Below are 13,840 nucleotides of genomic sequence, written 5' to 3' on the forward strand. Positions count from 1 at the left end.
ATATAATGCATAACGACGATGGTATTTTGGGTCATTTTATTGGTAACTGGTAAAAAATAGGCGTTTGATCTCAAATTTTAACTATGTGTTAGAACGAATCGGCGACCAACTTAATCAATATTATTTATTATGTATTTAAAACATTAATTATGGGAAGCGTTATTTAATATTAATAATGCTAGCATCAATGTAACAATTTAATATAACTAATATTGTCTTATCAATGACTAGCTCGTTGCCGTGGTTTGTAGTGACCCTGTTTTCTGTTCCGCGGGTTGCGGGTTCGATTCCCGCCTGTCTGAGTGTAATATTTCTATATATATATATATATATATATATATATATATACAGGGTGTCCCAGAAATCAACGTCAAGCCGGCAATGAGCGATAGGCCAATTGATGGTGGTTATCAGAAAAATAAGAAAAAAAATATTTATGAATAATTTAAAAAAATAATGGCTTTTTAAAAAAAATCGAGAAATTGACACCCTGTGACAGTCTTTCAAACTTTGTGACTAGAAACCTTGACTATGCTTTGTTTTTTTTTGTGTAACGGGTCCCTGAATAACTGTTTTATTAATTGTAATCTAAAATTAATACAAAAATGCCTCAGCTTTAGAAAAACACCATTTTATTGCGCAACCATTACGCAAAAAAAGATAACAACATCTATCTTTATGTGACTGTCTTGTAAAAAAAATGTACTACGCTCTTTTGGCAAGTGGCTTTAAAAGATGGCGCATTTAGTCTGGATTCTAAAATGGTACTACATTTAGTAGTTTACACTTATAATTCGGTAGGAAAAAAATGTAAACCAAATGAAAGTTAATTATTTTTATATCACTCAAATTGCTATGGACCGCGTTTGAGTACGAATGCTATAATATAGTGACCCTATTGTGCCGTGTGTGAGCGAGACAGACAGTCATAGTATTGTGAAAAGGTGGCGCATTTAGTTTGGATTCTAAAATGGCAGTACACTTAGGAGACTACACCTAACATTCGGTAGAAAAAAAAATGTAAACCAAATGAAGGTTAATTATTTTTATATCACTCTAATTGCTATGGACCGCGTTTGAGTACAAATGCTATAATATAGTGACCCTATTGTGTCGTGTGTGAGCGAGACAGTGGCACTAGACTTAGAAGACTGTTACCTAAATTAGGACAAAAAAAATACGGTTGAAATAAAATTCAGTTATTGGAATCAAAGTTTATTCATTCATAACAAATGTTCGAATTGTTTGCCTTCGGCCGAAATGCAAGCCCTACATCTTCTTAAAAAAGAGCGGTTTACAAGACGAGCGTACTTTTTCGAGTTGATCTCTTCAACAGCTGCCGCAATTTTTTCTCGTAATTCGTTTAAACTTTGACGTGGTTTAGAATATACTTTTTCTTTTAACGTTCCCCAGTAAAAGAAGTCGACTGGATTTAAGTCCGGTGAACGGGCTGGCCACGAAATTGGACCAGACCGTCCTATCCATCTACCTCGGTATTCTAGATCGAGAAATTCTCTGACTGAGCGAGTATAATGTGCTGGGCAGCCATCTTGTTGAAACCAAATGCTTCGGTAAATGTCAAGTAAGACGTCTTCCAGTAAATTTGGTAAATGGTTTTCTATAAAATCCAGATAAACCTCGCCGGTCAAATTTTCTGGTAACTCGAATGGCCCAATAATTTTTCCATTTAAAATGCCGGTCCACATATTTATTTTAAAGCGATACTGAGATCGATCTTCTCGCATTAAGTGTGGATTTTCCAAATGCCACTCGTGCAGATTATGCAGATTCATGTATCCGTCTCTTTTTAGGGTAGATTCATCGGACCATAGAATTTTGTTTAAAAATTGCGGATCTTCCCTATACTTTTGCAACATCGTTTGACAAAATGCAAGCCTTGCAGGGTAATCCTGGGGCAGGAGACTTTGTACTCGTTGTACATGGTACGGGTGAAACTCGTTTCTCTTTAAAATTCGGTGTGCTGTACTTTTTGACACCCCCGTCCTTGCTTCAATTAAACGGACTGAGGTACTCGGGTCGTAACTGACTTCTTGCAAGACCATGTCTTCATTAGAAGTATTCGGTCTTCCCTCACTAGTCACTTGGTTGGGACTGTCTGTCTCGCTCACACACGGCACAATAGGGTCACTATATTATAGCATTCGTACTCAAACGCGGTCCATAGCAATTTGAGTGATATAAAAATAATTAACTTTCATTTGGTTTACATTTTTTTCCTACCGAATTATAAGTGTAAACTACTAAATGTAGTACCATTTTAGAATCCAGACTAAATGCGCCATCTTTTAAAGCCACTTGCCAAAAGAGCGTAGTACATTTTTTTTACAAGACAGTCACATAAAGATAGATGTTGTTATCTTTTTTGCGTAATGGTTGCGCAATAAAATGGTGTTTTTCTAAAGCTGAGGCAGTTTTGTATTAATTTTAGATTACAATTAATAAAACAGTTATTCAGGGACCCGTTACACAAAAAAAAACAAAGCATAGTCAAGGTTTCTAGTCACAAAGTTTGAAAGACTGTCACAGGGTGTCAATTTCTCGATTTTTTTTTAAAAAGCCATTATTTTTTTAAATTATTCATAAATATTTTTTTTCTTATTTTTCTGATAACCACCATCAATTGGCCTATCGCTCATTGCCGGCTTGACGTTGATTTCTGGGACACCCTGTATATATATATATATAATATATATATATATATATAGAAATATAACAGACTATATATATATATATATATATATATATATATATATATATTTTATTTTATGTATGTTCGGGGATAACTCCGACCGATTTTGATAATTCTTTTTTTGTTGGAAAGGAGATATCCTTAGTTTGGTGCCATGATAAGGAAACCAGGATCTGATGATGGGATCCCAGAGAAATCGAGGGAAACTCAAAAAACCGCATAACTTTTTACTGAGTGTACGAATTTTAATGATTTTTAATTTAATCGAAAGCCGATGTTTATCATGTGATCACATTTAAATTTCATCGAGATCTGATTACAAATTTTGGAGTAATTTTTGATAATGCGTATTTACTTGACTATTTTTTCGTCTACCTACGTTGTGTTACTTGTCGATATAATTGAAGTCGGTTTTTCTTCGTTTGCCTGCAAACAGAATTATTGAACCAACATTCCTGTACGTTCAATTTTATAGTTTTGTTATTATGTTTAAATATCCGATTGTGACGAGTGCAACGGAGGCGACGCGGCCTGTAATCAAAAATCGTTACGTTCAATTTGTTAACGATTTGCCCGGAGCGACACACGACTGTCCGCTGTGACACATTAACATACATCTGTCACTACGATATTATTATATTTATACAGTAACACCTCCACTTCTAGAAGGGGTATTAAGATAAAACTGATGTTAGATTTTAAGTTCGGCCACAAAATCGTATTTAGTCGATCAGATTTTCTGTAACATCAGAATAAGCAGAAAGGCGGAAGATAATTCGTAAAAATAATTGTTACGTTACAATTTCGTTATGTGCGTACATTAATTGGTTTAAGCTTAGATTAATGTTATAGGCTTCATGACATCAGTCGACATACATGTGTGAAATTTGTAATCGTAAATACCAGAAGGTTGAAACGATATTACACGCTTAGCCGTGAAGATAATCGAGGCTCAAGATTACAATAATAGACATGGACACATATAAAACAATACAAATTATTAGGTATAACTCAAAAACTATTTGTCACATTTCGCTCAAATTTAATTGGGACGACATAGCATGCATCAGACTTTGAATAAAAAAAAGATTTATCAAAATCTTTACACCCGGTAAATAGCTGTAACACGTGTAAACGCAGAAAAAAATATTAATTAAATAACTCCCCTTTTTTGAAAGTGGTTAAGGATACCCGTATAGAACCACCCCTACTCAAAAATGTAGACAAACAAACAGCGCAAGAAAATACAAGTTCAGTTATCATAAAATAAATTTTGATGTTTCATTTGTTGTGTTACAAAAATGATTTGTGGTTCGTCTGGAAACTGTTTAGATAGCAACACTGCTCCCTCGTATAATAATAATAGAATGTTTATTTCATTAATAAGCAACACAGTACAATAATAACAGAAAGGTTTACTTCTTCTTTTGACTGCAATAAGGTCCCTCTCATACTTGAATAGAAAGTTAGAAGACGAAATAAGCTAAGCTTTACAAAATATACAAAGAAAGAAAAGAAAAGAAAAACGAAAATCTTAGGGATATAACTTATGCGTCTCTTCGGAGTTGTACATTGCTAGGAAACCTACATTGCTTACAAGTGACGTCATAAGAACATGAAAATATTAAATAATAGACATACACAAGCGGTCGTCTGTTTCTAAGACTGGCAACTCCGTGATCGCATTATAGGTAGCAGACAGCTGATATTGATACAAATATTTTCATCGTCAATACACACAATAAAAATGTAACGAACCGCTGTCTGTACATGGAAGATATATGAGAAATTTTTTTATTGGGACCATTATCGACGGCAATAGCACCCAAAACAATGATTATTGGAATTTTTGTCTGTTTGTTTATGCGTTTGTGCACGCTAATCCCAGAAACAGCTTATTCGATTTAGATGTGGTTTTCCCTAATACATTGTAAAAAAGTTATGCCAATTTGAAGAATCACGTTGAACATGTTCTAATATATAAAATACTCGTGTCATGGTGTTAAACATTGAGCTCCTCCGAAACGGCTCGACCGATTTTAATAAAATTTTGTGGGCATATCGGGTTGGTCTGAGAATCGGCCAACATCTATTTTTCATACCCCTAAGTTAAGTTATAAGGGGGGGGGGGATTAAGCGGGTTAATAACATATATGGCAAAGAAACGTTTGCGGGGTCAGCTAGTGTAAATATAAAAACGACGGGGTTTATAATCCAAAATAAACCAAAAGATATACGTATCCAAAAAAAATGCTGTCCAAAGTCAATATTCCATGAGGACGAAGTCGTGGATACAGCAAGTTTTACAATAAATACATATAATCCAAACCCTGAATAATAGTATCCTGAGAGAATCCAGGCCGAAGAATAGAACCCGAGCCCCGGAGCAGAAAGCCGTAGCACTGCTAACAGTGCCAATGGACTATTCAGTAAGTATTATATTTGAGCTAGCATCTCCAGGAAAATCTCGTAGATAATATTATCCGGATGTCAGTCGCGCTGACGTCGACGAAGGATCTAGTTCTTTTCGTCAGTATTGACATTACGCTTATAATAATTTCGTGGTATCGAGGTGTATCGACCTTCACACCGATGACCGTACCGTGTACAGTGTCAGAGTTACTGTAGAGTCCTATTTGCAATTATATCAATTGAAAAATGAATGCGATTTTCCTGTACGGACATCTTCAAATTTGATTTGATGATTTCAATCAATACTCTGAAGTGAGAAGACTAAGAAAAATATATATATTAGAGTCATGTTGAAAATTACATAGAAGCCTACCTCATGAAGTCATATTTTTCCGTATTTTTAACCGACTTCAAAAAAAGGAGGAGGTTACTCAATTCGACCGTATATATATATATATTTTTTTTTTATTATTATCTACTATGACTTGCATTTGTGCGATTATTATAGTTTGAATGAATTATTTTATTCATTAGGAAGTCAACGCGATACTCTAATTTATGAAGGATACATTAATTGTTAACTTGATACAGATATAAAACTAAATACGTCACAAAATATATAACAACACGCAGCTAGCTTGGCATGCCAGTCATATCTTTATTATTAGATATTTGTTATAATATTATTTATATTTATATTACTCTGTTGTTCCAAAAAAAAACAATAAAAATACTAAAATAATTAGCTAAAGTTATGTAGGAAACACGTTACGATACAGACAAGTAAATCGTTAACAAATACTACTAACAGGCGAAACAGCGCAAGTCGTAAGTCAACAGTTGTCGCGGACGAAGGCTACCTCGTAGGTTTCCCCTCGGGTATAGCCCGCTACACGCAACGGAGGCTTTCCCCCGCTGACTCACCGCTACTCTTAGCATCGTACATAAATTAGTTTCTATGGGTTTTATGTTTAAACCTATCGTGTTTACCAATAGCAAACTAGTTTTGAATATACATTTATTGAATGTATCATTCTGATTGGCGAGCTGAGATGATTGAGATTTAAAAGGTCATTTATAATGCATTTTTAGAGACCGGCTTGTGTTGACAACATTTCGTTACGTAACATTACGAAAATTATATTAAAATATTTTGAAACTTTTTAGTTTCTATTCACATCATCATCACTTCAGCCTATCGCAGTCCACTGCTGGACATAGGCCTCTACAAGTTCGTGCCAAGATAGCGTGAACCCCGCTGTATGACACTCTCTCTCATGATCATTGGTTGACTGGAAGAGATCTCTTCTAGACATGAGTCCGTCTTTGCCATCAACTATACGTTTAATTTTTTGTATATTCTTTTTTTAAGTGCAATAAAGTATATTATAAAATAATAAAAATAAATAAATTCAACAACAGTGAATATAAATCTCAGTCTATAATGAAATGTACGTAGGTATATGACCGCTGCGCTCCAACCGAGACTGTATCTTATTTACTGTCTGATAGTTATTACAATAACTTGTGTAACTTAATTAAACTGAATATTTTCCTGCAGACGACTTTGAGGTAATGTTTTAGAGAGCAAACGTCTGCGAGTTTTTTGTAGCAAAACATTTTTAGAATCGTTTACATTTTTAATTGTTCTTCAAGTTGATACGGTGAGTCAGTGCGGTGAAGGACATGCGAGTATGAATATTATACTACATAGGTACTTATCATTTGTTCTACAACCCCGTAATTAGGAGATATTAAGACTTAATCTTTTACTAAAGGATAATGAAATCAAAAGTAATGTACATGTAGCAGTATATATATAAATAGTATAAATACTAGAATATACGTTCTAAAGATTTCGTTAAGGAAAATTCTCGACATTAATCAATAAATATTTTTTATAAAAAATATAAAGATATAAAATGAGTATTGATATTACTGGTTTCTAAAGGAGGGGGTTATCAATTTGGTGGGTATTTTTCTTAATATAAAAAGTTCATCTTTGGTTTGCCACAAATGTAAAAAAATTTGATGTTCGTTAGATATCATCCTAAGCACAGGTTATTTGTAAGAAACCAAATAGGATAAGAAGTCCAACAACTTTAAAATAATAGCAATTAATACATTATGTAATTCAATTGATTAGATCCTTTGTAATTTATCTTGTAACAATTTTATATGTATAATTGTGTTTGCTCGCAAACGAAAAAAAAATCCGACTTCAATTACATCGACAAGTAATACAACGCAGATCGACGAAAAAATAGTCAAGCAACTACGCGTTATCAAAGATTACTCAAAAAGTGTTATCAGATCTCGATAAAATTTATATGTGACTACATTATAAACATCAGCTATCGATTAAATTAAAAATTATCAAAATCGGTACACCCAGTAAAAAGTTATTGCGGATTTTCGAGAGTTTCCCTCGATTTCTCTGGGATCCCATCATCAGATTTTGGTTTCCTTATCACGGCACCAAACTAGGGACATCCCCTTTCCAACAAAAAAAGAATTATCAAAATCGGTACATCCAGTAGAAAGTTATGCGGTATAATACAACGTAGGTCGACGAAAAAAGCGTCAAGTAAAAACGCATTATTGGATATAACTCGAAAAGTAGTAGTTAGATCTCAAATAAATTTAAATGGGACCAATTGGCACACACCACCTTTCGATTAAAACAAAATTTGTCGAAATCGGTCTACCCGGTCAAAAGTTCTGATGTAACATACATAAAAAAAAAAAAAAAATACAGTCGAATTGAGAACCTCCTCCTTTTTTGGAAGTCGGTTAAAAATAAAGTTATTTTTACTTTTTATTTTATGTGTATAATCACCTCATTGCGAAATAAATATCGTCGTTTAATAACGTTAGGTAAATTTATTTAAAACGTATTTTTATAACTTCACGACAATATTTTAAATTGTTTTCCGTGCCAAGAGCTGTTTGATTTACTGATCGGAGGATCGATGTGTTTTTCCGTCAAATAATAATTTTGATCGTTAAAATTAAGGTCAAATCTATTAAAATATATATATTTTACAATATTGCATACAAATCAGAAACGCATTATTTCTCATCTATAGCTCGAACGACGCGCCGCGGCGATTATTTTAAATTTATACTTACTCGTATTTTAAGCTAGAAGCGCTTGGCAAACGACCATGTAAAATAAATTCTGCAGCACTTTTAGCTGAAAACGTAAGTTTTTATATACATATAATAATAATTATACTTTTTCTGTTCCTTTTAATAGAAATCCCAAAATAAAGACTATATTTGCGTTTTTCTAAAACAAGAAATTTATTTATTTTACCACATATTTTCTATATTTACAATTCTTAGCATTTAAACTACATTATAATTACAATATTCACTTACCTAAAACAAGAAAAACAACATTTAAAGCCTTTATTTAAACTAATTTCCTTACAATCTTAATGTAAAAATAATTCTGTCATCACAACAAAGTTTTATTTTTCTGTCCTGACAATAAAATAAACAAAAAGGTTCTAATTAAAAAAAAAGTAACAAAATATAAAATGAATGTTGTGTTTTCTTTACATACATAGTAAATTTTCGGCGTATACCGAGAACCCCAATATTTTTTAATATTATTTTGACGTCAATTTGCAGTCTGCACTCAGAACTATGGAAATAATATTTGCTTCGCTCGTTTACTAGCTCTGCCTCGCTGATTTCTTTGTACACTGCTTATTTTTTTTTTTCTTTATTTTTCACAATTTTGTCAAGAGGGTCTGATTTGTAAAACTAAACAAACTAAATGGAGTATCAACAATGTAAATAAATGGACTTTCCAACACTAAAAAAAAATTTCAAATCAAAGCAGTGCCTAGATTCTGATATAAGAGCGTTCAAACAAACAAAATCTTCAGCTTTATAATATTACTAGCTGACCCCGCAAACGTTGTTTTGCTATATATGGTATTAACCCGCTTAATCCCCCCCCCCTTATAACTTAGGGGTATGAAAAATAGATGTTGGCCGATTCTCAAACCTACCCGATATGCCCACAAAATTTTATTAAAATCGGTCGAGCCGTTTCGGAGGAGTTCAATGTTTAACACCATGACACGAGAATTTTATATATTAGATATAGAGTGTGTAAAAGTCTGGTTCATTACTCGACTTGTCACTGCTAACAAGAACACGGCGGTCGACTTACTCGACCCGCAGCTTTAACTTGTAAACTAAGTAAACAGGTCAACAGAGACGCACGATTTATTCCTGAGCGAGTTCAACAGTGCTGTAATTTCACTGAAGCTGTTCTAATGTAAATTGCGACTTACATACTGAGCCTTATTGTGATACACTTTGAACAAGTTATAACATGTAGCTGACAGTTATCAAAATTGAAATGTCTTCGTTCGAGTAGGCTTCAAAGGCAATTTCTGAATCGTCTTCTTTGCACTTTCTACATTCCGAATCAGTCGTAACTTCAAACTAACTTTAATATATTTGTCAACGTAGAAGGGTTATACAATTATTTTTAATCTTCAAAAAATATTTATGTTACAGATTCGAAATGTCAACATCGCCAGCATCTGAAGTAGAGCGACGTCTACTGAAACTATACAGTCTATACAGTCCACTGTGCATGTGATTATAAATATACCAAAATGGAAAAAAGCACTCGACACACAACTCCAGAACTGATGTCAAATTAATCAGACTAGACCAAGATTCATTAAAGACCTGCTAACCATGTCCCATATCAACTCAAAAGAGAAATACATTTAAGCAAATGTGATAAAAAGAAAAAGACGCGATATAATATATGAAAAGACAAAATGCAGTGGACATTAAAGAGTAATATTCACGGCGATTAAGACGTCCGAGTGGAGTGTGAAACATGGCGCTGGATGAGACGCGGCGGTATAATTGCTACAAGAATGTAGGTATTAAAACATTCGGATTTTGTAATACATTACACTCAGACAAATTGTGTTACTAGCTGACCGACTGAAATAATCATTACTTGTTTCGGAAACTTTCTAAATTTTCTGCGCAATTTTATTTATTTTCCATTCGATAAGAATCTTCTTCAAAGCATTAAAAAGAATTACACATTAAGCGATTTGTTTTTGTTTATATACAGGAAACTGTGGTTGGAAGAAATGTTAATTACTTTTATACAAATATCACAATTGAAACATCGACAGAAAGGAATGAAATAAACTTCATAAGCTTAGCTTGCTGTCAGAAACAATGCCGAGGCAGTAACCTTGTCGGCCTTTTCTTTTCTGCTGATATCTGTGTACTGTGTTTTCCTCGTCCTTTTTTTTCCTCTTTTTATTGTATCATTTTGTTATTTATGTATCTTTTCACTTTTGTCATTTGTAAACTGTGAATGGTCAATAAATGAGTTTTTTTTTTCGTTATCATATTGCGATTTGTGACAGTATCAATGTTTGTTCATCTTTCGATTTAAATATAGACGCGAGTGTTTATTGTAGCGGTACACGGTAGATTAGGTGGATATCATTCGGCCGCGAATAACCCAACAGTGCGGAGCTCCCTGTTACGACATTTTTCAATTCAATGAATGTATTTGTGAAAATAATTGTACTTTATATTTACTACCAGTAAATTGCGGATGACAACGGGAACTTCACTATTTATTAATAAAAACAAAAAAAACATCTTCAAGAAATTAATTAAACAAAATAACGTAGCTGCAGTAATATAATTCTTGTTACATACACGTTTGTCCGCGGATCACGTTGGCACATAATTACTAATACAATATTTTCCAAGATTAGACGATCAATCAAATTTCATAAATGATTATTGTAAAGCGAGGAGAGGTCGGGTAGGTTGTGTCGGTAGTGGGTCAGGCGCGGAGGTCAAGGTCGCTATCGATTTGCGGCTGTTGCTCGCAGACATAACGTACCGACACCCATACATGTTTAAATTAATTTTCGGTCGGTACTGAACTAATTTTAAGTGTGTACAATTTGTAACATGAGTGAAGGTCTGAAGGATGATGTGTAAGTTTAGGTAAAGACGGTTTAAAATCAATAATTGTGTTTGCTCGTAAACGAAAAAAAAACGACTTCAATTACATCGACAAGTAATACAACGTAAGTAGACGAAAAAATAGTCAAGTAAATACGCATTACTAGATATATTTCGAAAAGTACTTATGAGATCGCAATTTAATTTAAATGGGACCAAATGACAAGCACCACATTTCGATTAAAACAAAAATCATCGAAATGGGTCCACCCAGTCAAAAGTTCTGAGGTAACAATACATAAAAAAGTATAATCGAATTGAGAGCCTCCTCCTTTTTTGGGAAGTTGGTTAAAATCCGATTGCAACGATGGTACAAAACCTAGCTTGCCGTGTGTATGTCTTACACAAGGGTTAAAAAAGATCGTAGTTTAAATTGATATCAACGCGGAACCTCTTCATCGTAATTATTATAACACAACTGTCGGCGCACAGGAAACGTCACCTGTTTGCGATGCCTCTCGACGACAGCTGATGAACAATTATTTTATATTTTACATTCAGTTTCTCGTTTTAAAAAAAAAAACATTTTTGAGTTTGTACTATCGGCCCAGGCCACGCGTTGCTGTGGGTCAGTAATTATAATTTATTAAAATATATCTAAATTCTATATTCGAACACGCCATCTATAATCTAGAAAAAGAAATACGACGCCATCTACTGGATATCTATGCAACCAAACCGCCATCTATTAGGATTTTACACAACTAACCGATAAATACACACTAAAGTTGTATAATCTATATATTAATACGTCAAGCAAAAACTTTGTACCCCTTTTTACGAAAATTGCGCGGACGGAGGAGTATGAAATTTCGTACACTTATAGTTTATATAGATAAGGAGCGCAGAACGCAAATAATTTTTTTTTAAATTATACATAAAAATATATTCAATCAATAAAAAAAACATTACACATACTACCATTTATTTGACACACACACACACACACACACACATTATACTCTTTTGTTGTAGTCAAATTCTGTAGTCAAATTGAAAAATTTAAAAAAAGTTCTTTATTTTCATATTTTTTTACCTTTCAACCTGTAATATCCCACTACTGGGCATAGGCCTCTTTCCCCATGTAGGAGACGGATCAGAGCTTAATCCACCACGCTGTTCCAATGCGGGTTGGTGGATATATTGCCTACTATGAGTAACGATCGCTATCAGGTGTACATGGTAACAACCGGGACCGACGGTTTAACGTGCTCTCCGAGGCACGGTGGGGAGACCCACAAGGACTGCACAAACAACTAGACCACGGCAAACACCTGTATGGCCAATACAAATCTTTGTCATGTGCGGGGATCGATCCCACAACCGCCAACGCGGTCTTTTTTTGGTTTTCTTTAATTTAAATTTTTAATTACGGTCGAATTTCGACCTCTGGGCGACCACTAGTAAACATTTAATTTGCAATAACAAATGTTGTGATCTATAATTGAGATAAAACTACCCACCTCCCAAGTTAGACCAAATTACAGATGCATACAAAATTTGATAAAAATTGGTTCAATAGTTTCCGAGTTTATCGCTAACATACAATGTGACACGAAATTTATAATATAATTTAAAAAATGATAATGAAATTCAAACGATTTAGATTAGAATTTTTTTTTTGGTCTCATACTAATTGAAATGAATAATTAATTTTGAATCATGCTTTTAATAAAATTGAACTAGTTGAAATACAAAAAATATATTTTAGGTTTCTGATCGTTAAGTCAACAACCGCTCTGGTGTAGGGGTGCGAGTAGTCGCCTAAAACACCGACAGTTTGCGGGTTCGATTCCCGCTCGGGATGGATATTTGTATCTGTATAAATACTCCTGTCACGATTGTAATCGTGTACACCCGATGGCTGGATCCCCCCGCACGGGGCACGCGGCCTGCCCAGCAGTGGGCCACAGCCCACACACACACACGCACTCACCGGCCGGCCGCTCGCAGCGCTCCCCGCGCCAGGCGCCGCCGCACGAGCAGCGCGGGCCGCCGCGCACGGAGCACGAGCCCTGCGCACACACGACTCGTCATCTCTGCACAGACTTTTATTCTTTATTTCTAAAGCTATACTAGGGTTCCGTGCCCGAAGGGTAAACCGGGACCCTATTACTACGAGTCCACTGTCCGTCTGTCCGTCCGTCCGTCACCGGGCCGTATGTCATGAACCGTAGTAGTGAAACAGCTGATATTTTCACAGATGATGTATTTCTGTTGCCGTTTTACAACAAATACTACAATAAACAGAATAAAATAAATATTTAAAGGGGCTTCCGTACAATGAACGCGATGTATTGCTCATTTTTGCTCGATATTGACAACGGCAACAGGCGCTTAAAACATTGACCGAATATTCAGTTATATATTCAATATTTAAGGGGGCTTTCATACAAGTCACGTTTTTAACTTTTTTGCCGTTTTTTTTTATAAATAATGGTACGGAACCCTTCGTACGCGAGTCCGACTCGCACTTGGCCGGTTTTTTTTTATGTTGAATAAGACCAATTCAAAAGACTGCGGTAGCAGATCACATAATTTTGATCCTCCGAGCCGGATTTTATTATCAGTTCAGTTAGTCATTTTATTAAACTTATATAAATGTTATAATACAATTTATTTACTTCAAGCACATAAAAACTTTATTTTTTTTTATCCTCTACTGCCTCTTACCTA

Source organism: Melitaea cinxia, chromosome 24, assembly GCF_905220565.1.
Source record: "Melitaea cinxia chromosome 24, ilMelCinx1.1, whole genome shotgun sequence".
Lineage (NCBI taxonomy): Eukaryota > Metazoa > Arthropoda > Insecta > Lepidoptera > Nymphalidae > Melitaea > Melitaea cinxia.